The sequence below is a fragment of the Drosophila santomea genome, unplaced genomic scaffold (assembly GCF_016746245.2).
Source record: "Drosophila santomea strain STO CAGO 1482 unplaced genomic scaffold, Prin_Dsan_1.1 Segkk69_quiver_pilon_scaf, whole genome shotgun sequence".
Taxonomy (NCBI): domain Eukaryota; kingdom Metazoa; phylum Arthropoda; class Insecta; order Diptera; family Drosophilidae; genus Drosophila; species Drosophila santomea.
In genome coordinates, this window is record NW_025319001.1 from 176,315 (window position 1) to 186,707 (window position 10,393).

At 44.4% G+C, this 10,393-nt stretch overlaps 1 pseudogene; it reads right to left on the bottom strand.

The window, feature by feature from the left end:
• Window positions 1-1,621: 1,621 nt before the first annotated feature.
• On the bottom strand, window positions 1,622-3,856 carry LOC120457640 (annotated as a pseudogene).
• Between the last annotated feature and the right edge of the window lie 6,537 nt (window positions 3,857-10,393).

Sequence of the window (10,393 nt, forward strand, 5' to 3'; positions counted from 1 at the left end):
CGCTGCGCTTGGGAGAGCCCAGCTAATTAGAATAAGCTTCAGTGTAAAAACTATTACGATCGAATAAACATACGCCCGGTCACGCCCGCGCATCTAAGAAGAGTCAAGTGTTCGCCCTTTCGAGTGTTTTCTATTTCAGCCGATTTGGAAAATTCTAGGACAGCAACCCCCATCACACCCAACAGGTAGAAAAAAACAAAATGTCTGGATACTAGGAAGAATATAAGCGAATAAATTGTATAGAGTATGGAAAAATGCAATACGATATTTCAAAAGTTAGAAGGTATTCACCTATTATTTCACTTATACGAATTCCAGACAGAGTGTATACTTAATGTGTGTTCGGCCAAGACGACGGAACCTATTATTTCCTGTTCGAAGGAAGCGAGCATCCTGAAAAAAAAAAAGAAAATCCTATGTCTAGTCCTGGCGCCGAAGGCTAACGACGTCGCCTGGACAGTTCTTGAACTCACCTAGATGTTTTCATTTGGCTGGGGGAATGCAGTGCACTGCACTGCGCTGAATATGAAAGCTGCATCCGACTTTCCTTCGTCTCCTGCCTTATCTCTGATTATTATCCTTTTAGCTCAGGAACTGCCTCGTTCACGAAGTACAGCTGCTTGTAAGTGCATTCTTAAGCTCAATCAAACTGGATGCTGGGCGAATATGCATTGAATTAAGTGGGCGAAATTCGTATTGGCTCTTGGTCTAGAAAGGCACCAGAGTCTTATGATTAAAATGCCCCGAGCCGGAATCCCCTATGCCCATAGGTGCATTCCGCTGCAGAATTTAAATGTCCCTTCACCCGAGTGCTTGCGTGTGTGCGCTCGACGTTCAAGTGAAACTTAAGAAAAAAGCCAAACCGCTCGGAATTCTTTTTTCTGTGTCCGCCCTTCCGGTCCGTATTTTTCCCTTTTTCCTTTTTTCTTTCCTTATGGGACTTTATGGAGCACACGTGTGGGTTCCTTTGGGCGCATATTGAAAACCCAGCATAGTTATGACTTTGAAACAAACGAAGCACATTTCCTTCTTAGCCCTCAACGTAATGGCAGGTCCCAGGAAAATAAGAGGCTGGAAAAAGCGAGCGTGAATAAAACTGTTATCGGTCTGCGTGCTCAAAAGCGCACTTGATTGCTCAAATCCTTTGTGTATCCCCTTTTAAGCCTTCTGTTTTCCACCAAGACACCAACCAACGCCAAAGCCACAGCAACAAAAAACTACCCCGGGAGCAACTAAAAGGGGAAAAAAGTCCCCCAAGTCGACGTCTCAAGCGGCACTTCTTCCGCAAAAAAACCAATTAACTTCTGCTGAGACAAATGTTCAAGCCAAAGAAAGGAAACGAAATTTGCATGACTACAAAATTAAAAACTGCTTGGGGGGACAGAAAATATTTGGAGGATACATAGTTATACTGCTTACTTTGCACACCCTGGCAGAGGGTATATTGATACTAGTGAGAAGTTGGCTTAGCAATTCTGCAGTATGTATAATCTTTGTAAAATCTATGTTTAATTAAAATCTAATCAATAGCAGAGTAACGATATCTGATAGCAGAGCAAGAATTCCACGCCTATTTATTCTAAAGAACAAAATAATGATTGAACCGACTTGAGCCATTGAATTGTTTACCAAAGCGTTCTCAGCTTTATTACAATTACTATTCTATTTTTGATCACATCCTTACATTATTATGTTTGTAACTCGTAAGTTACATTTTTTTTGGTCAGTCGTAGTCCATTGGTTTCTTTTTGATGACGTCTTTGGTGGCCTTTCGGTGATTGGCCGTAAGAAGGTACAGCTTCTTCAGCATATTATCCGCCTCACCCGTGGTCATGGCAAACACCTGGACCATTCCCGTCTCATGAACACGGGCCGCCACCCCGGGAACTGCCTTGTCCACGTAGTAGACATACTTCATATGGGGCTCTGGAGAAAGAACGCTTAACGCAGTGAACACCGGCAAAGAGATCCCAAATGGAAAGTGGGCGCAGGAAATGAGACGCAGATGTAGAAGCTTGTTTGAGGGGTCGGCTTTGAAGTTCGCCCTCCCGAGGGTCCTAAACATCAGATCCCTTTGTGTTTCCGCAAGCATCGCATGGCCTCTTCCATTGATTATCAAGACACTGCCATCGGACCAAATCCAGGCTATCTGTGTGGCCTCATACCGGATTTGGATCACATCGATGTCGTTATTGTAAACGGCGTTTCTTAGGAACCTAACCGTATTTTGCAGATCCAAGTTCTTATTCATACTCAGTGTGCAATACATTTTGCAAAAATTCATATCGACGTGCATGCGAAATTCCTCGACCTTGCGCCTTTTGGGACGCCTTAGGATTCTAATCCTCTGGAGGCACTGGTCCAAGTGATCTGGCAGAGGCGGAAGCAGAAGACATCTCCTCAAATTCTCCACCGATTTTGATCCAAACTGCTGGTTCCACTTTGAGCGGAGTCTCTTAGCTTGGGGGTCCCTGAACTCCGTCATGGTTTGGTCAATGATGTACTCGAAGTCCTCGAGGAAAACTGTGAAGCTGTTCTGCCATCCAGTCTCCGCTGAGACATTTCTGTTGCTTTCTCCCAGGACTCGGGGCTTCATTTGCTCCTTGCTAATCTCGGTTTCGAAGTCAATGGCCTCTGGTTCTGCATCAGTTTGACTGTTGGAACTGTCCTCAGAGATGAGGAATTGCAATTGTTGGGAAATGGTTTCACTGCATTGCTGTACCCAACTCTGGGTAGCTTCCTCAGCCTTGGGCCTCGGGGGTAATGTTTTAATGTCTTTGACCTCGAGGATAACAGGCTTTTCTGGTTTTTCCACAATGAATTCAGTTGCTTTCTCTGGTTCCTTTTCTGGAATATTTTCAACGGAAACCTTTTCGTTGGGTGGGGGTTTCCACAACTCAGGCTCTACGGAATCAGGTTTCTGCGGCATTTCGAACACCTTTGGAGAAAACTTTTTCCAAACATCCTTTTCCTGGGAGATAAGATCCTTGGGCTTTAGTAACTCAAGCAGAAGATCCCGATTCTTCTCATGTTCCCTTGCTAGGCTTAATAACATATCAAACTCTTCTATATCACTGTGGGGTTCGTTGAGGCCCTCCGATTTTATCCATTCCTTGATTGCCCGCTGCTCTTCGATTCCAATGGTGAAGCTAGCAAAGGCGACATCTTCATTGTCCAGAATCCGAGGCTTCTTGGCGTCACTATCGACCTTTCCCTTTGAATCCGATTTTTCTATATCATTATGGGATCCGTTGATGGCCCGCTCCTCTTCGATTCCAATGGTGAAGCTAGCAAAGGCGACATCTTCATTGTCCAGAATCCGAGACTTCTTAGCGTCACTATCGACCTTTCCCTTTGAATCCGATTCTTCTATATCATTATAGGATCCGTTGAGCCCCTCCGATTCTATCCACTGATCCAAGACCCGCCACTCATTTTTTCCGACTTTCCTCTCAAAACCAGTTTCAAAAGAATTCTTTTTATATAGGTTTTTGTTAACTCGAACTGTTTTCGGAGGAAATTCATTGGAGTTTTAAGATTCCGTTAAACTCGGAGGTGGAGTTTTGGAAGCCCCCGAATACTCCATGCAAAACAAAGGATATATAGCATCCGAGGGCTTTATAAGCCCCTTCTTCACATCCATATAGATCTTCCAAATATCCTCTGACGACAGCAGATCTGTATCATACTCATCCACCAAAGTCCCCTTGATGGGTGTCAGCGGTGATGGTTCTGTATCGACGGTAGGTTTTGGAACAGTTTGACGCACATTTGGAGATATTTTTCCTTCGTTGGGGCATCGTCGACTCTTGATAATCCTTGATGAACTTGGAGGTGGCATTTGCCAGTTTTTGGGAAGCACGTTAGAATTCTCCTCGAGTCCAAAGTCCGGAACAACATTGTCGATGCGGAACTTGGAGGGTATGAGGTTTGGGTGCGGTTCATTTACGGTTCGAAAAGCGCTGAATATGAAATTAAATTGATATTAAATATGACTGTTTTTTTTTTAGTTCTTACCTGGAGCACGGCCTTTGGATATCATATTCCGAAAAGCCATCTTGATTGTAGATGGGTTCTTTGCTCTTTTTCTTAGGATAGTTTACCGCATCACCGCTGGCCATTTTAAGAAACTGTTGGTCATCATCTAATCGTGTAATCGTACTGAATTTTTAGATGCCAAATTTTTCCACGCACTCTACAACTCTATGGGTGGCAACCTTAAGTTATTTGTTTGAAATATATCCTATCGGAACGACAGAATTGTATATTATCGTTGTGAAAATTATTAAACTATTTAAAATAAAATTTTTATCATATATTGTTTCTATTGGGTTAGGTTTTTATACCCGTTACTCGTAGAGTAAAAGGGTATACTAGATTCGTTGACAAGTATGTAACGGGCAGAACGAAGCGTTTTCGACCATATAAAGTATATATATTCTTGATAAGAATCAATAGCCGAGTCGATATGGCCATGTCCGTCTGTCCGTATGAACGTCGAGAACTACATAAGCTAGAAAGTTGAGATTAAGCACGCAGACTCCAGAGACATAGACGCAGCGCAAGTTTGTTGATTCATGCTGCCACGCCCACTTTTACGCCCACAAACCGCCCAAAACTGCCATGCCCACAATTTTGAAAAATGTTTTGATATTTTTTCAGTTTTGCTTTAGTCTTATGAATTTCTATCGATCTGCCAAAAAAATTTTTGCCACGCCCAATCTAACGCCCACAAACCGCCCAAACATGACACGCCCGCACTTTTTGTTTTGATATTTTTTAATTTTTGTATTAGTCTTGTAAATTTCTATCGATTGGCCAAAAAACTTTTTGCCACCCCCCTTTCTAACGCCCACAAACCACCAAAAACCGTCAGTGTTGAAGATTCTCCTTCGCACTTCCACTAGCTGAGTAACGGGTATCAGATAGTCGGGGAACTCGGTTATAGCGTTCTCTCTTTTTTGGTTTGATTCCGTAACGTAACCCATTCGGAGCCCGGGTCTTTAAGCCAGCTTTACTTGGGGCAGCCATTGCATTTGAATTTCTATAAATTTCTCATTTTCCATTTAGTTGCAATGGCACGCTACAAAATATAAGCAAACGTTTGTTTTCAGCTCAAACTAAATCCCCCAAACATTCTTGCAATGTTTTTAAGGCTGTTTTCTTCAATTTGAAATGCTGCAATATATTTTTGTGTGGTGTGGTCTCGGAATTTGAAACTTACATTGTACCTACATTGTACAGCAGCTGAAAGTAAGTACCACAGCTACGAATTCGAGACATTGGCCGTAGTAGAGACGCTTACCGTTTCGTTACGTAAACCGTTTCATCTTATTACTGATAGTTCTGCTATTGCCAAAGTTAAGGTGAATACAGAATTAATACCTCAGGTAGCTCGTTGGTGGATCAAGATCTTGGACTACGATTGTGAATTCATTCACCGAGATGGTAGCAAAATGGCTCACGTTGACGCCTTGAGCCGTGCTCCGGACTTAAGTTCTCAGATACCTCTAGATGAAATAGTACGCACTATAATAACTGACATTGACGACTGGCTTTTGACTATGCAACTACATGACCAAACGCTTGCTGAGATTATCGCCGTCTTAAAGGGTCAACGACATATGGATCAGTCAAAGCAACTTCAAGCTGATTACGTCATTGAAAATCACCTTCTGTATGCAAAGTCGAAAATGGAACGGCTTTCGTTGTTCCAACGGCAGTTAGGTGGCGTACAGTACGGACAAGTCACGATGATATAGGGCATTTTGGATTCGACAAAACCATTGCACGGATTAAATTAAGATTCTGGTTCCCAAAAATGCGAAAATATGTAAAGGACTACATATCATCATGCATTGAATGCTGGTACTACAAGTCGAAAGGTGGAAAACCCGAAGGATGTATGCACTACAACGACTCCGATCCAATACCATTTCGAAAACCTCACATAGACCATCTGGGACCCTTCATTCGCAGCAAACGAGGATTAACCCATATTCTGGCTATATCTGATCCGTTCAGCAAGCCCCTAACAGTAACAAGAGAGAACGCTATAGTCGAGTTCCCCGACTATCTGATACCCGTTACTCAGCTAGTAGAAGTGCAGGTTTGTGGGCGTTAGAGTGGGCGTGGCAAAAAGTTCTTTGGCAAATCGATAGAAATTTGGAAGACTAATACAAAAATGAAAAAATATCAAAACATTTTTCAAAAGTGTGGGCGTGGCAGCTTTGGGCGGTTTGTGGGCGTTAGAGTGGGCGTGGCAAAATTTTTTTTGACAAATCGATAGAAATTTACAACACCAATACAAAAATGAAAAAATATCAAAACATTTTTCAAAAGTGTGGGCGTGGCAGTTTTGGGCGGTTTGTGGGCGTTAGAGTGGGCGTGGCAGCATGATTCGACAAACTTGCGCTGCGTCTATGTCCCTGGAGTCTGTATACTTAATCTCAACTTTCTAGCTTTTGTAGTTCCTGAGATCTCGACGTTCATACGGACAGACGGACAGACGGACAGACGGACAGACGGACAGACAGACGGACGGACAGACGGACATGGCCAGATCGACTCGGCTACTGATCCTGATCAAGAATATATATACTTTATATGGTCGGAAACGCTTCCTTCTGCCTGTTACATACTTTTCAACGAATCTAGTATACCCTTTTACTCTACGAGTAACGGGTATAAAAAGTACGAAAACCGCACCTGTACTAAACATCCTTAGTGAAATATCAAGTTATTTCGTTTTGCCTAGCGTTATTATATCCGACCGTGGAACAGCGTTTACTTCAAAGCAGTTTGAAGATTATTGTAAGAACAACCAGATCCAGCACATCAAAAACGCCGAACGAACACCTAGAGCAAATGGACAAGTAGAGCGTGCGAATTAAACAATCCTTAATTATGTACGGACTATGAGTGAGAACCCGAAGGATTGGGACCTATCTTTACATAATCTTCAATGAAGTGTCAATTCACAAAAGAATGATACGTCGGGATTTATTTACTATTAGTATTATTCATAAACTTTTAATTGTAAGTAGGATTATATTCTGGGCCTTCACTGTACCATGCTGTTTTTAAGTTGGCACTATGATGCTACCTTCGACTGTACGTAGGTAGGTCAGGCCTGGGTTTTGTTCTTCGCAACGAATTAATAGAGAATAGATTCAATATAAATAGCTGCATTACTAAAAGACTTGAAGGGCCAACAACCAAAAACAAGAAATGCAATACCTTGTTTACATAATATATCGTTGCAAATAAGAGAGACAAATTTTATGATATCACTTACATGTTGTTTTCTCCCACGGCGAAAGTACTTTCTCCGGCGAAATTCTTATTGTTTCATGTTTAGGACTTGATGAATGTTTGCGCAAAATTGTTTATATATTTTATATTTTATTGAGGTATTGCATTGGATGAGTGGCTTGAGTATTATTTATGGTTTTAATTTTGATAAATATACCTGTTACTCCTAGAGTAAAAGGGTATACTAGATTCGTTGAAAAGTATGTAACAGGCAGAAGGAAGCGTTTCCGATCAGGATCAATAGCCGAGTCGATATGGCCATGTCCGTCTGTCCGTCCGTCTGTCCGTCCGTCTGTCCGTCCGTCTGTCCGTCCGTCCGTCTGTCCGTCCGTCTGTCCGTATGAATGTCAAGATCTCAGGAACTACAAAAGCTAGAATGTTGAGATTAAGCATACAGACTCCAGAGACATAGACGCAGCGCAAGTTTGTCGATTCATGTTGCCACGCCCAATATAACGCCCACAAACTGCCCAAAGCTGCCCTGCCCACACTTTTGAAAAATGTTTTGATAGTCTTGGGAGTCTTGTATGCTTAATCTCAACTTTCTAGCTTTTGTAGTTCCTGAGATCTCGACGTTCATACGGACAGACAGACGGACAGACGGACGGACAGACGGACATGGCCAGATCGACTCGGCTATTGATCCTGATCAAGAATATATATACTTTATATGGTCGGAAACGCTTCCTTCTGCCTGTGCCTCAACTACAGGCCGCTCTCTCCTATGTCTGAGGGTCCGACAGATTTGCTGGCTCTGACGCCAGGTCATTTCCTTGTCGGGGACCCCTTATGTCCACGGTGGAACCCGAAGTAAAGGAAGAAACGAAATCCATTCTTAATCGGTGGCATTATTTGAAAGCTCTCCATCAGCAGTTCCGTGTGCGATGGAAAGAAGAGTACCTCAAAGAACTCCACAAGCGCACTAAATGGCAGGCCCCGTCCAAAAATCTCCGCATCGATGACATGGTCGTCATCAAGGACTACAACTTACCCTCTAATGAGTGACGGCTCGGCAGAATTGAGTCTGTCTTCCCAAAAGCCGACGGCAACATCCGTGTAGTAAATATCCGTACTGCACGTGGAGTTGTTAAACGTCCAGTGGCAAAAGTGGTGCTTTTGCCGACGGAGTCTTCCGAATCTCCACAATAATAGGCGCTCCTCTCGTCCTTAGTTGTAGTTCACTAGCACTAATCATCCATTATTTTTCATTTCGTTTTCGATCTCCTTTCGACATTCAACTACGCGCAGCATGGCCCCTCGTCAACAAAACGCATGCAGTGCACGTGCCTTGGAGAGCAGACGTACCCGAAGTATTCAATCCTACCGATGCCGAGTCTGCCGCGGTATCCATCCTCTTCGGAAGTGCGCGAGGTTCCTAAAGCTCAGCGCTGAAAAGCGTCTGCGAGCAGTCTTCATTAACAAATACTGCGCCAATTGCCTCGCTCACGAGCATTCCACGGGAGACTGCCGAAGCGGTGATCGTTGCAAGAAGTGCGACCGATCCCACCACACGCTGCTCCACATGCACGAGTAGGTTAGCTCGTTGTCGCGGTCGCGAGCGCGCTCGCGTCTCCAACCGGTGCCAACCCGGCAAGCAGCTTCGGCCACGTCCCAACGTTCCCGCCGGCAAAATCCGCCAACTCAGCGTAGGAGTTCACCGCCACGACGCCCGGAATCGACCACGCCAGGCCCATCGCTGCAACGCCACAGCGTGAACATCCTTCCGACAGCGCTGGTCAAGTTGGAGACCGGGACGAAGACCTTCGAGACCGCAGCACTTATCGATCCCCATGAGCTGCATCGACGCTTCGTTGGCGTCAGCCTTTACGCTTCAGATGACCAATGTTGGCGACGAGAAGGTCTGCACGACGACGATTCGCTCCAGGGTCGACGCGAACACTAAGCTGGAGGTCGTGCTCAAGATCGAGCCCAGTGTACGGATCCGCACACCTGTCCGGGCATTGAGCGACACAGTGGTGTCCAAGTTCCGGGACATCATGCTGGCTGAAGACCAGTTCCATCGGCCTGCTACCGTCTCCATGGTATTGGGAGCAGATGTTTATCCAAAGGTTATCCAATCCGGATTCCTGACCTTCGACGAGGGAATGCCGGTCGCTCAGAAAACTGTTTTTGGGTGGATCGTGTCCGGTGCCTGCAGCCTGCCGTAGGATGGCTATGTTGCAACCCCAGTGATTGCAAGGAGGGCGGAATTGGAATGTCACCCGCTCTCCGCTCCCTCTTACGCTCTCTCGCTCTTCACCACAGAGTCTCCAAGGAGTCTCCGCTGCGCTTGGGAGAGCCTAGCTAATTAGAATAAGCTTCAGTGTAAAAACTATTACGATCGAATAAACATACGCCCGGTCACGCCCGCGCATCTAAGAAGAGTCAAGTGTTCGCCCTTTCGAGTGTTTTCTATTTCAGCCGATTTGGAAAATTCTAGGACAGCAACCCCCATCACACCCAACAGGTAGAAAAAAACAAAATGTCTGGATACTAGGAAGAATATAAGCGAATAAATTGTATAGAGTATGGAAAAATGCAATACGATATTTCAAAAAGTTAGAAGGTATTCACCTATTATTTCACTTATACGCATTCCAGACAGAGTGTATACTTAATGTGTGTTCGGCCAAGACGACGGAACCTATTATTTCCTGTTCGAAGGAAGCGAGCATCCTGAAAAAAAAAGAAAAGCCTATGTCTAGTCCTGGCGCCGAAGGCTAACGACGTCGCCTGGACAGTTCTTGAACTCACCTAGATGTTTTCATTTGGCTGGGGGAATGCAGTGCACTGCACTGCGCTGAATATGAAAGCTGCATCCGACTTTCCTTCGTCTCCTGCCTTATCTCTGATTATTATCCTTTTAGCTCAGGAACTGCCTCGTTCACGAAGTACAGCTGCTTGTAAGTGCATTCTTAAGCTCAATCAAACTGGATGCTGGGCGAATATGCATTGAATTAAGTGGGCGAAATTCGTATTGGCTCTTGGGCTAGAAAGGCACCAGAGTCTTATGATTAAAATGCCCCGAGCCCGGAATCCCCTATGCCCATAGGTGCATTCCGCTGCAGAATTTAAATGT